Source organism: Macaca thibetana, chromosome 6 (genome assembly GCF_024542745.1).
Source record: "Macaca thibetana thibetana isolate TM-01 chromosome 6, ASM2454274v1, whole genome shotgun sequence".
NCBI classification, from domain to species: domain Eukaryota; kingdom Metazoa; phylum Chordata; class Mammalia; order Primates; family Cercopithecidae; genus Macaca; species Macaca thibetana.
The window spans coordinates 145,145,606-145,158,055 of record NC_065583.1 but is presented as its reverse complement, the minus strand read 5'-3'; positions in this window follow the sequence as shown (position 1 = coordinate 145,158,055).

The following is a 12,450-nucleotide window of genomic DNA, read 5'->3' as shown; positions in this document are numbered from 1 at the left end:
ACAGGGAAATTTATAGCACTAAATGTCCACAAGAGAAAGCAAGAAAGATCTAAAATCAACACCCTAACATCACAATTTAAAGAACTAGAGAATCAAGAGCAAGCAAATTCAAAAGCAAGCAGAAGAGAAGAGACAACTAAGATCAGAGTGGAACTGAATGAGATAGAGACACAAAAAACCTTCAAAACAAATCAATGAATCCAGGAGCTCAATTTTTTTAAAGGTCGACAAAATAGACCCCTAGCCAGACTAATAAAGAAGAAAAGAGAGAAGAATCAAATAGATGCAATGAAAAATGATAAAGGGGATATCACCACCAATCCCACAGAAATACAAACTACCATTAGAGAATACTGAAAACACCTCTATGCAAATAAACTAGAAAATCTAAAAGAAATGGACAAATTCCTGGACACATACACCCTTCCAAGTCTAAACCAGGAAGAAGTCGAATTCCTGAATAGACCAATAACAAGTTCTGAAATTGAGGCAGCAATTAATAGCCTACCAACCAAAAAAGGTCCAAGATGAGTCAGATTCACAGCCAAATTCTGCCAGAGGTACAAGGAGGAGCTGGTACCATTCCTTCTGAAGCTATTCCAAACAACAGAAAAAGAGGGAATCCTCATTAACTCATTTTTTGAGGCCACCATCATCCTGACACCAAAACCTGGCAGAGACACAACAAAAAAGAAAATTTTGGCCAATGTTACTGATGAACATCGATGCAAAAATCCTCAGTAAAACACTGGCAAACCAAATCCAGCAGCACATCAAAAAGCTTATCCACCATGATCGAGTCGGCTTCATCCCCAGGATGTAAGGCTGGTGCAATGTGTGCAAATTAATAAACATAATCCATCATATAAACAGAACCAATGACAAAAACCACATGATTTTCTCAGTAGATGCAGAAAAGGCCTTCAACAAAATTCAACAGCCTTTCATGCTAAAAACTCTAAATAAACTAGGCATTGATGGAACATATCTCAAAGTAATAAGAGCTATTTATGACAAACCCACAGCCTATATCACACTGAATGGTCAAAACCCAGAAGCACTACCTTTGATAACCAGCACAAGACAAGGATGCCCTCTCTCACCACTCCTACTCAACATAGTATTGGAAGTTCTGGCCAGGGCAATCAGGCAAAAAAAAAAAGAAGGAAGGAAGGGTATTCAATTAGGAAAAGAGGAAGTCAAATTGTCTCTGTTTGCAAATGGCATGATTGTATATATGGAAAACCCGATCGTCTCAGCCCAAAATCTCCTTAAGCTGATAAGTAACTTTAGCAAAGTCTCAGGATACAAAATCAATGTGCGAAAATCACGAGCATTCTTATACACCAATAACAGACAATCAGAGAGCCAAATCATGAGTGAACTCCAATTCACAATTGCTACTAAGAGAATAAAATACGTAGGAATCCAACTTACAAGGGATGTGAAGGACCTCTTCAAGGAGAACTACAAACCACCACTCAAGGAAATAAGAGAGGACACAAACAAATGGAAAAACATTCCATGCTCATGAATAGACAGAATTAATATCAATAAATGTCCATACTGCCTGAAGTAATTTATAGATTCAATTCTATGCCCATCAAGCTACCAATGACTTTCTTCACAGAATTGGAAAAAACTATTTTAAAGTTCATATGAAACCCAAAGAGAGCCTGCATAGCCAAGACAATCATAAGCAAAAAGAACAAAGTTGGAGGCATCATGCTACCTAACTTCAAACTATGTTTCAAGGCTACAGTAACAGAAACAGCATGGCACTGATACCAAAACAGATACATAGACTAATGCAACAGAACAGAGATCTCAGAAATAATTCCACACTTCCACAACCATTTGTTCTTTGGCAAACCTGACAAAACAAGCAATGGGGAAAGGATTCGCTATTTAACAAACAGTGTTGGGAAAACAGGCTAGCCATAGGCAGAAAGCTGAAACTGGATCTCCTCCTTACACCTTATACAAAAATTAACTCAAGATGAATTAAAGACTTAAATGTAAGACCTAAAACCATAAAAACTGTAGAAGAAATCCTAGCCAATACCATTCAGTACACAGGCATGGGCAAAGACTTCATGACTAAAACACCAAAAGCAGTGGAAACAAAAGCCAAAATAAAAGCCAAAATAGACAAATGGGATCTGATTAAACTAAAGAGCTTCTGCACAGCAGAATAAACTATCCTTAGAGTGAACAGGCCACTTACAGAATGGGAGAAAAATTTTGCAATCTATCCATCTGACAAAGGGCTAATATCCAGAATCTACAAAGAACTTAAATTCACAAGAAAAAAAAACAACTCCATCAAAAAGTGGACAAAGGATATGAACAGATGCTTCTGAAAAGAAGACATTTATGCAGCCAACAAACATATGAAAACAAAGCTCATCATCACTTGTCATTAGAGAAATGCAAATCAAAACCACAATGAGATACCATCTCATGCCAGTTAGAATGATGATCATTAAAAAGTTAGGAAACAACAGATGCTGGAGAGGATGTGGAGAAATAGGAAAGCTTTTATACTGTTGATGAGAGTGTAAAGTAGTTGAACCATTGTGGAAGACAGTGTGGTGATTCCTCAAGGATCTAGAACTACTAATATCATTTGACCCAGCCATCCCATTACTAGATGTATACTCAGAGGATTATAAATCATTCTACTATAAAGGCACATGCACCCATATGCTTATTGTGGCACTGTTCACACTAGCAAAGACTTGGAACCAACCCAAATGTACATCAATGATAGACTAGATTTTAAATTGTGGCACATATACACCATGGAATACTATGCAGCCATAAAAAAGGATGAGTTCATGTCCTTCGCAGGGACATGGATGAAACTGGAAACCATCATTCTCAGCAAACTATCAGGACAGAAAACCAAACACTGCATGTTTCCACTCATAGATGGGAGTTGAACAATGAGAACACATGGACACAGTGAGGGGTACATCACACACCAGGGCCTCTGGGAGTGGGGGACTGTGGGACGGATAGCATTAGGATAAATACCTAATGTAGATGACAGATTGATGGGTGTAGCAAACCACCATGACACGTGCATATCTATGTAACAAGCCTGCACATTCTGCACATGTATCCCAGAACTTAAAGTATAATCAAAAAGAAGGAAAAAAAAAAATGTTACCTTACATGGCAAAGGAAAATTAAGGTTGTGTATGGAACTAAGGTTGCTAGTTATCTGATTATAAAATAGAGAGCTGATCCTGGATTATCCAGGTGGATCCAATGTTATCACAGGGGTCCAGGAAAGAGAGTCAGAGTCTGACTGATTTCATGTGAGAAGGGTTCAGCCTCCCATTGCTTGCCAAGGAGGGAGGAAGGGACCACAAGTCGAGGAATGTAGGCATTCCTTGCAGAAGAATTCGTCCTCTAGAAGCTGGAGTAGGCAAGGAAAGAGATCCTCCCCTAGGGCCTTCAGAAGGAACACAGTTCTACTGACACCTTCCTTTGAGCCAAATGAAACCCATTTCAGATGTCTGATCTCCAGAACTAAGAGTGTAATAAATTTGTGCTGTTTTAAGCTATTAAATTTGTGGTAATTTATCACAGCAGCATTAGAAAATTTATTCAGTTTTTTTTTTCAATGCCATCTTTTCATCATTGTCATTTTTAAATGTGTGTCAAAAATAAAATCAAAGCAGGTTAGTGAACTGTTTTAAAGTTTATGGTACATGCAAAAGAACAGCCTGAGAACTGGGAAACTGATGGTGGTAAGAAGCCCCACTCATAGCAGTTATGATGCCACTTATAAAGCATAAAGGGGAAAGTATTTTGACCTTTATTGTGATGGGTTGTTATACAGCATCATTCTTTTTAGTGCAAGTAGAAATGTTTAAGCCTATTTGTCTATAGTCAATTGGTTCAATTTCATTGAATCATGCTGAAAAAGATGTAAGGTTTATCTTTTGAGTTTCATTTATTATTAGAACTAGCATTTTGCATAAATCACAATACTTTAAGTTTTGGGTATATGGCTATGAGAAGTTAGCCATGTGGTATATCTAAACTACGGTCTCTATTTTTTTTCTGTTTAACATGTGTAATATAGATTTTTTTAAACTTAATTTAAATTCTTAAGTCTAGAATCCAAAGTCAGCTCTTTGTCTCCAACATTTCTGCTTCTGAATTTTGATGTGATTATTTCTTACAGCAAAAATTATATTTAAAAATCTCATGTTGAAAAAATATTTTCAATATTATCTAGAATGACTCTGTCAGAATAGCTTCTTTATATAAGGAAATGCTATCATAAGCATTTAACTTTTGAAATAGTTATCATAAGATTTGTATTTCATTTAAGCATTTAGGCTACCCCTGCTATTCTCTTCTCTAGTTTTGTCTTGTATTTTTTTTTTTTTTTTCATGGGATGGCTTTAATCCTAAACAAGATATTTGAGTTTCAAAAATTTCAGACTGGTTTCCACACAACAAACCTTTTAAAGTTAAGTCAGTAATATTTGAATATATGTAAATAAAGTTGTTAAATTTTGTTAGGCAAAGCCTCTGACAAAACTTCTATTTGAATGACAAACATTTTTGGAACTCTGTAGCTATTTTTATTTTCTCCTCTATGTCAGGAACAATTATATTTTATATTTGTGTGATTTTAGACAAGCTACTTAACTCCCTGCACTTCAGTGTAGCAGACGAGATTATTTAACATTCTATGATAATATCACTTTAAAATTTGTACTAAGTGTTTGGTAAGAAAGGTGAGAACTAGAAAAGCATTACAAACTTTCCCTAACCAGGGCCAAGCTTAAGCTTTTAAAGCTTTGAATTCCCACTTTTTCTTTTGACCTGTATTAATTACTGTATTAGTTACTGTATTAGTCTATTTTCATACTGCTATGAGGACATACCAGAGACTGGCTAATATATAAAGGAAAGAGGTTTAACTGAATCACAGTTCTGCAGGGCTGGGGAGGCCTCAGGAAACTTACAATAATAGCAGAAGGGGAAGCAAACACGTTCTTCTTCACATGGCAGCAAGAAAGAGATGCACAGAGCGAAGGTGGGAGGGATACCCTTATAAAACCATCAGATCTAGTGAGAACTCACTCACTGTCATGAGAACAGCATGGAGTTAACTGCCCCCATGATTTAATTACCTCCCACAGGGTCCTTCCCACGACATGTGGGGATTAGGTGAGCTACAGTCCAAGATGAAATTTGGGTCAGCACACAGTGAAACCACATCAGTTATCAGTGTCCATTAGGTAGTCTTTAAAAAATGCTCAATTTCAACTGTATACATACCCTAGATATGGGTAACCCTCATAAAATACAATCTCCCTACTTCCTTTTATTCTTTCAGCTGTAAAGTCTTTAAGGAATTTAATGTTACTGATAAAATAAAATAACAACAAGTCTTAGAAATGTCACTTAAAAGGCTGAGGATCCTAGGGAGAGAAAAAGAAGAGACCCAGGCCAGAAACTTCTAGAGATGTCCATCAGAAAAAGATTCTAACAGTTATTCTCTTTCCACAACATTTTATCTCCTCATTTTAATCCTCCATCTTCTTTGAAGTCTCCAACTCTACCTGGATCTCTGCCATAAGCTATGAGGAGAGGCACTGCCTGTATGTGTAGCTGAGAAGGGCCACACACTCAATGATCAGAGACCAAATATACACCTTGTTCTCAGTCTTCATAAATCTTATGCCACTGTTCTGATTCATCTTAATAAGTCTCCATCTTTGCTAAGACATACCAGCACTGACCACCACTTACTAACCTCTTGAATAAGCTTCTTTAAAAAAGTCCCCTTCTAAAAATATTGGAGTAATATTTGAACTTCTGGTTCTCCTTTTAAATTTACTCTGTGTATTAGATGCATGCTGTCTTAGGGTAGTACATGATTTCTTTGCCTTAAAAAAAAAAAAAAAAAAAAAAAGAACAGAAAACCGAATACCACATGTTCTCACTTACAAGTAGGAGATAACATTGCATACATATGAACATTAACATAGGAACAATAGACACTTAGGACCACTAGATTAGAGAGGGAGTGAAGTGGGCTGAAGAACCACCTGCTAGATACTATGATTACTACCTGGGGGGTGGAATCATTGGAACCCCAAACCTCAGTGTCATGGAATTTATTCATTTAGCAAACCTGCATGTGTACTTTTTAATCTATAATAAAAGTTAAATTAAAACAAAAACTTTCTTTCTGATACAGAAATATCATATTATTTTAAAAAGGAGTGCTGTACTGCTACGTCCTAGTTGAATATCACCCCTGAAGGAGTTCAAATTAGAAGAGAAAATGAAGCTCCCAAAAGAATATCTCCAAGAAGAATGAAATAGAGTCAAATAGTTGGTAACCCAAGAAGGAAGCTGGAAGATATGTGAGAAATGATAAACTTAGTTTCTCTCAACAAGAAAACAGAAATGAAAGAAGCTCATGCTCCCAAAATGAAGCAATCCTCAAAAGTGAGTTTGAAATGAAAAGAATCTGTTAAATTTAACCTTGATTCTAGGAACATGATCTTTTGAGGAACACCAAAATAATAGTATCAGAACCTATAAATGAAAATGTAATTGGAGCATATTGTCAATGTAAAATGAGACTATTATAAATACTCTCTACTTGAACTCATCTTTTAAAATAAATCTTTGTCTATGACTTTTCTATGAATGAAAAAATATGCAAAATACTGCCCCTTGGCAGACTGTTTATTGTGTAAACTTGCCACTGAGCTCTTTTGCATCTTATTATACAGCCTAATTTCCAATAGCTAATTATAGCCTTCGTTGACTAACTCCATTCTCACAGCATTCTAATAATAAAACAAGGAGTCTGATGGCATCACTTACATGGAATTCATTAGGAAAGAAGGGCATATTCGTTTTCATAAATCTTATGCCACCTTTCTGATTCATCTTAATAAGTGTCCATCTTTGCTAAGACATACCAGCACTGACCACCACTTACTAACCTCTTGAAGAAGCTTCTTTTAAAAAGTCCCCTTTTAAAAATGTTGGAGTAATATTTGAACTTCTGGTTCTCCTTTTAAATTTACTCTGTGTATTAGATGCATGCTGTCTTAGAGTAGTACATGATTTCTTTGCCTTAAAAAAATAAAAAATAAAAATAAGAACAGAAAACCGACATTGTTGCCCTCCTCTATTCACATGTATGTTTTTTATTCCTTCAGGCTTTCATGCCTGAAATAAATTTATTGGAATCCCACTATACTATATGTTAAGCCTACAGTTCAAGAACAGCTAGGCCAAGGACATAGTGTTCCATCTTTATGATCAAATACAGATTTCCCATTAAAAATATTCTCTATTTCAAAATATTTAATAGTATGGTGCTTTAAAAATAATTCCAGATGGCTGAATTTTAGAACTGAAAATATCTCACTACAAGAAATATTTTAGTTTTATTGTAATTTGTACAAATTTTCATTCACTAGAGGCCTCACCACATAATGTTTTCTTTTTAAGAGATAGGTTGGGTTTAGGAGATTTACTGATTTTTCATATTGTTCATATTATTATACTATATTATTTATTTTAACTGTATTTGTACCTATGTAAGATGGCCTCACTCTTACTGACACATTTTCAGTGATTTATTATGCAAGACATGTTGATATTTTTCTACACTGTTTTGCTACTTTTTGTATCAACTTGGCCATCTCTATTATTCACATGCAACTCCACCCTCTTTTCTTTGAAGTTTCTGCCTTCTTAAATTAAAAATAAACTTCATTGAGCCTAATGGCTTAGTATGTCAAGAAGGAAAAAATTTAAAAACAACAGTGATTAAGCACATAACTTTTAACTGAAGTGAGTATTTCCAAAATAAGCAACACTGAACAAATATTTCCCAATAGTCTATAGAGAGCCCATGTGTACCACAATAAGAATATTTTTATCACCCTCACGTCATATTTCATAGTAAATGTGTCCAAACAGGGTTTGAACACTTTATTAACTTGCTGTTCTCTATGACAAGAAGCCATTGAATAATAAGTTGAAATCCTTGGCCACAGCATATGCTAGCTTAAGTCACATGACTATTAGGCAGGTCAGTTGCCAGCCCTACAATTAAAGACGTACAGTGTAAGCACAGCCATTCATTGCTAAATGCCAAAAAAGAGGGGGTCATAATGTAATACATTTTTGTATTTTATACAAGACATTATTTCAGAATTATTCTGAGGTAACTGTACATATGTTGAAATGATGCAAAAAATAGGAAAAAAAACTACATTCATCTTATCGTGCTGTCATCTAAATGCAAAATTTTTCATCACGTGTAATTTAAGCCTCCTAGTAACCATACCATTTTTAACTGATACATTACCTTGATGGCTTGGCTGTCCCTGATGTACACCTCTCTGAAGCACCCTTGGCTTTTTTGGTGTGTTACACAATTTGGCTGTGTCCCCATCCAAATCTCATCTTGAATTGTAGCTCCCATAATTCCCACATGTTGTGGGAGGGACCCAGTGGGAGATAATTGAATCATGGCGGTGGTTTCCCCCATACTGATCTTGTGACAGAGAATAACTCTCACATGATCTGGTGATTTTATAAGGGAAAATCCCTTTCACTTGGCTCTCACTCTTCTTTCATCTGCCACCATGTGAGACATGACTTTCACTTTCCACCATGATTGTGAGGTCTCCCTAGCCATGTGAAACTGTGAGTCCATTAAACCTCTCTTTTTTGTAAATTGCCCAGTCTCAGATATGTCTTTATCAACAGTATGAAAATGGGCTAATACAGTAAACTGGTACCAGGACTGTAGTGCTGCTGAAAAGATACACAAAAATGTGTAAGCAACTTTGGAAGTGGGTAACAGGCAGAGGTTAAAACAGTTTGGAGGGCTCAGAAGAAGAGAGGAAAATGTGGGAAAGTTTGGAATTCCTTAGAGACTTGTTGAATGGTTTTGACCAAAATGCTGACAATTATATGGACAATGAAATCCAGGCTGAGGTGGTACCAGATGGAGATGAGGAACTTGTTGGGACCTGGAGTAAAGGTAACTCTTGCTATGTCTTAGCAAAGAGACTGGCAGCATTTTACCCCTTCGCTAAAGATTTGTGGAACTTTGAACTTGAGGGAGATAATTTCGGGTATCTGGTGGAAAACATTTCTAAGAATCAAAGCATTCAAGAGGTGACTTGGGTGGTGTTAAAAACATTAAGTTTTGGGGGGGCGGAGCAAGATGGCCGAATAGGAGCAGCTCCAGTCTCCAACTCCCAGCGCCAGCGACACAGAAGACCGGTGATTTCTGCATTTTCAACTGAGGTACTGGGTTCATCTTACTGGGGAGTGCCGGACGATCGGTGCTGGTCAGCTGCTGCAGCCCGACCAGCGAGAGCTGAAGCAGGGCGAGGCATTGCCTCACCTGGGAAGCGCAAGGGGGAAGGGAGTCCCTTTTCCTAGCCAGGGGAACTGAGACACAACACCTGGAAAATCGGGTAACACCCACCCCAATACTGCGCTTTAAGGAAACAGGCACACCAGGAGATCATATCCCACACCTGACCGGGAGGGTCCCACACCCACGGAGCCTCCCTCATTGCTAGCGCAGCAGTCTGTGATCTACCGGCAAGGCAGCAGCGAGGCTGGGGGAGGGGCACCCACCATTGCTGAGGCTTAAGTAGGTAAACAAAGCTGCTGGGAAGCTCGAACTGGGTGGAGCTCACAGCAGCTCAAGGAAACCTGCCTGTCTCTGTAGACTCCACCTCTGGGGACAGGGCACAGTAAACTAAACAAACACAGCAGACACCTCTGCAGATGCAAACGACTCTGTCTGACAGCTTTGAAGAGAGCAATGGATCTCCCAACACGGAGGTTGAGATCTGAGAAGGGACAGACTCCCTGCTCAAGTGGGTCCCTGACCCCTGAGTAGCCTAACTGAGAGACATCCCCAACTAGGGGCAGTCTGACACCCCACACCTCACAGGGTGGAGTACACCCCTGAGAGGAAGCTTCCAAACAAAGAATCAGACAGGTACACTCGCTGTTCAGCAATATTCTATCTTCTGCAGCCTCTGCTGCTGATACCCAGGCAAACAGGGTCTGGAGTGGACCTCAAGCAATCTCCAACACACCTACAGCTGAGGGTCCTGACTGTTAGAAGGAAAACTATCAAACAGGAAGGACACCTACACCAAAACCCCATCAGTACATCACCATCATCAAAGACCAGAGGCAGATAAAACCACAAAGATGGGGAAAAAGCAGGGCAGAAAAGCTGGAAATTCCAAAAATAAGAGCGCATCTCCCCCGGCAAAGGAGCGCAGCTCATCGCCAGCAACGGATCAAAGCTGGACGGAGAATGACTTTGACGAGATGAGAGAAGAAGGCTTCAGTCCATCAAATTTCTCAGAGCTAAAGGAGGAATTACGTACCCAGTGCAAAGAAACTAAAAATCCTGAAAAAAAAGTGGAAGAATTGATGGCTAGAGTAATTAATGCAGAGAAGGTCCTAAACGAAATGAAAGAGATGAAAACCATGACACGAGAAATACGTGACAAATGCACAAGCTTCAGTAACCAACTCGATCAACTGGAAGAAAGAGTATCAGCGATTGAGGATAAAATGAATGAAAAATGAAGCGAGAAGAGAAACCAAAAGAAAAAAGAAGAAAAAGAAATGAACAAAGCCTGCAAGAAGTATGGGATTATGTAAAAAGACCAAATCTACGTCTGATTGGGGTGCCTGAAAGTGAGGGGGAAAATGGAACCAAGTTGGAAAACACTCTTCAGGATATCATCCAGGAGAACTTCCCCAACCTAGTAGGGCAGGCCAACATTCAAATCCAGGAAATACAGAGAACGCCACAAAGATACTCCTCGAGAAGAGCAACTCCAAGACACATAATTGCCAGATTCACCAAAGTTGAAATGAAGGAAAAAATCTTAAGGGCAGCCAGAGAGAAAGGTCGGGTTACCCACAAAGGGAAGCCCATCAGACTAACAGCAGATCTCTCAGCAGAAACTCTACAAGCCAGAAGAGAGTGGGGGCCAATATTCAACGTTCTTAAAAAAAAGAATTTTAAACCCAGAATTTCATATCCAGCCAAACTAAGTTTCATAAGTGAAAGAGAAATAAAATCCTTTACAGATAAGCAAATGCTTAGAGATTTTGTCACCACTAGGCCTGACTTACAAGAGACCCTGAAGGAAGCACTAAACATGGAAAGGAACAACCGGTACCAGCCATTGCAAAAACATGCCAAAATGTAAAGACCATTGAGGCTAGGAAGAAACTGCATCAACTAACGAGCAAAATAACCAGTTAATATCATAATGGCAGGATCAAGTTCACACATAACAATATTAACCTTAAATGTAAATGAACTAAATGCTCCAATTAAAAGACACAGACTGGCAAACTGGATAAAGAGTCAAGACCCATCAGTCTGCTGTATTCAGGAGACCCATCTCACACGCAGAGACATACATAGGCTCAAAATAAAGGGATGGAGGAAGATTTACCAAGCAAATGGAGAACAAAAAAAAGCAGGGGTTGCAATACTAGTCTCTGATAAAACAGACTTTAAACCGTCAAAGATCAAAAGAGACAAAGAAGGCCATTACATAATGGTAAAGGGATCAATTCAAGAGGAAGAGCTAACTATCCTAAATATGTATGCACCCAATACAGGAACACCCAGATTCATAAAGCAAGTCCTTAGAGACTTACAAAGAGACTTAGACTCCCATACAATAATAATGGGAGACTTCAACACTCCACTGTCAACATTAGACAGATCAACAAGACAGAAAGTTAACAAGGATATCCAGGAATTGAACTCATCTCTGCAGCAAGCAGACCTAATAGACATCTATAGAACTCTCCACCCCAAATCAACAGAATATACATTCTTCTCAGCACCACATCATACTTACTCCAAAATCGACCACGTAATTGGAAGTAAAGCACTCCTCAGCAAATGTACAAGAACAGAAATTATAACAAACTGTCTCTCAGACCACAGTGCAATCAAACTAGAACTCAGGACTAAGAAACTCAATCAAAACCGCTCAACTACATGGAAACTGAACAACCTGCTCCTGAATGACTACTGGGTACATAACGAAATGAAGGCAGAAATAAAGATGTTCTTTGAAACCAATGAGAACAAAGATACAACATACCAGAATCTCTGGGACACATTTAAAGCAGTGTGTAGACGGAAATTTATAGCACTAAATGCCCACAAGAGAAACCTGGAAAGATCTAAAATTGACACTCTAACATCACAATTAAAAGAACTAGAGAAGCAAGAGCGAACACATTCGAAAGCTAGCAGAAGGCAAGAAATAACTAATATCAGAGCAGAACTGAAGGAGATAGAGACACAAAAAACCCTCCAAAAAATCAATGAATCCAGGAGTTGGTTTTTTGAAAAGATCAACAAAA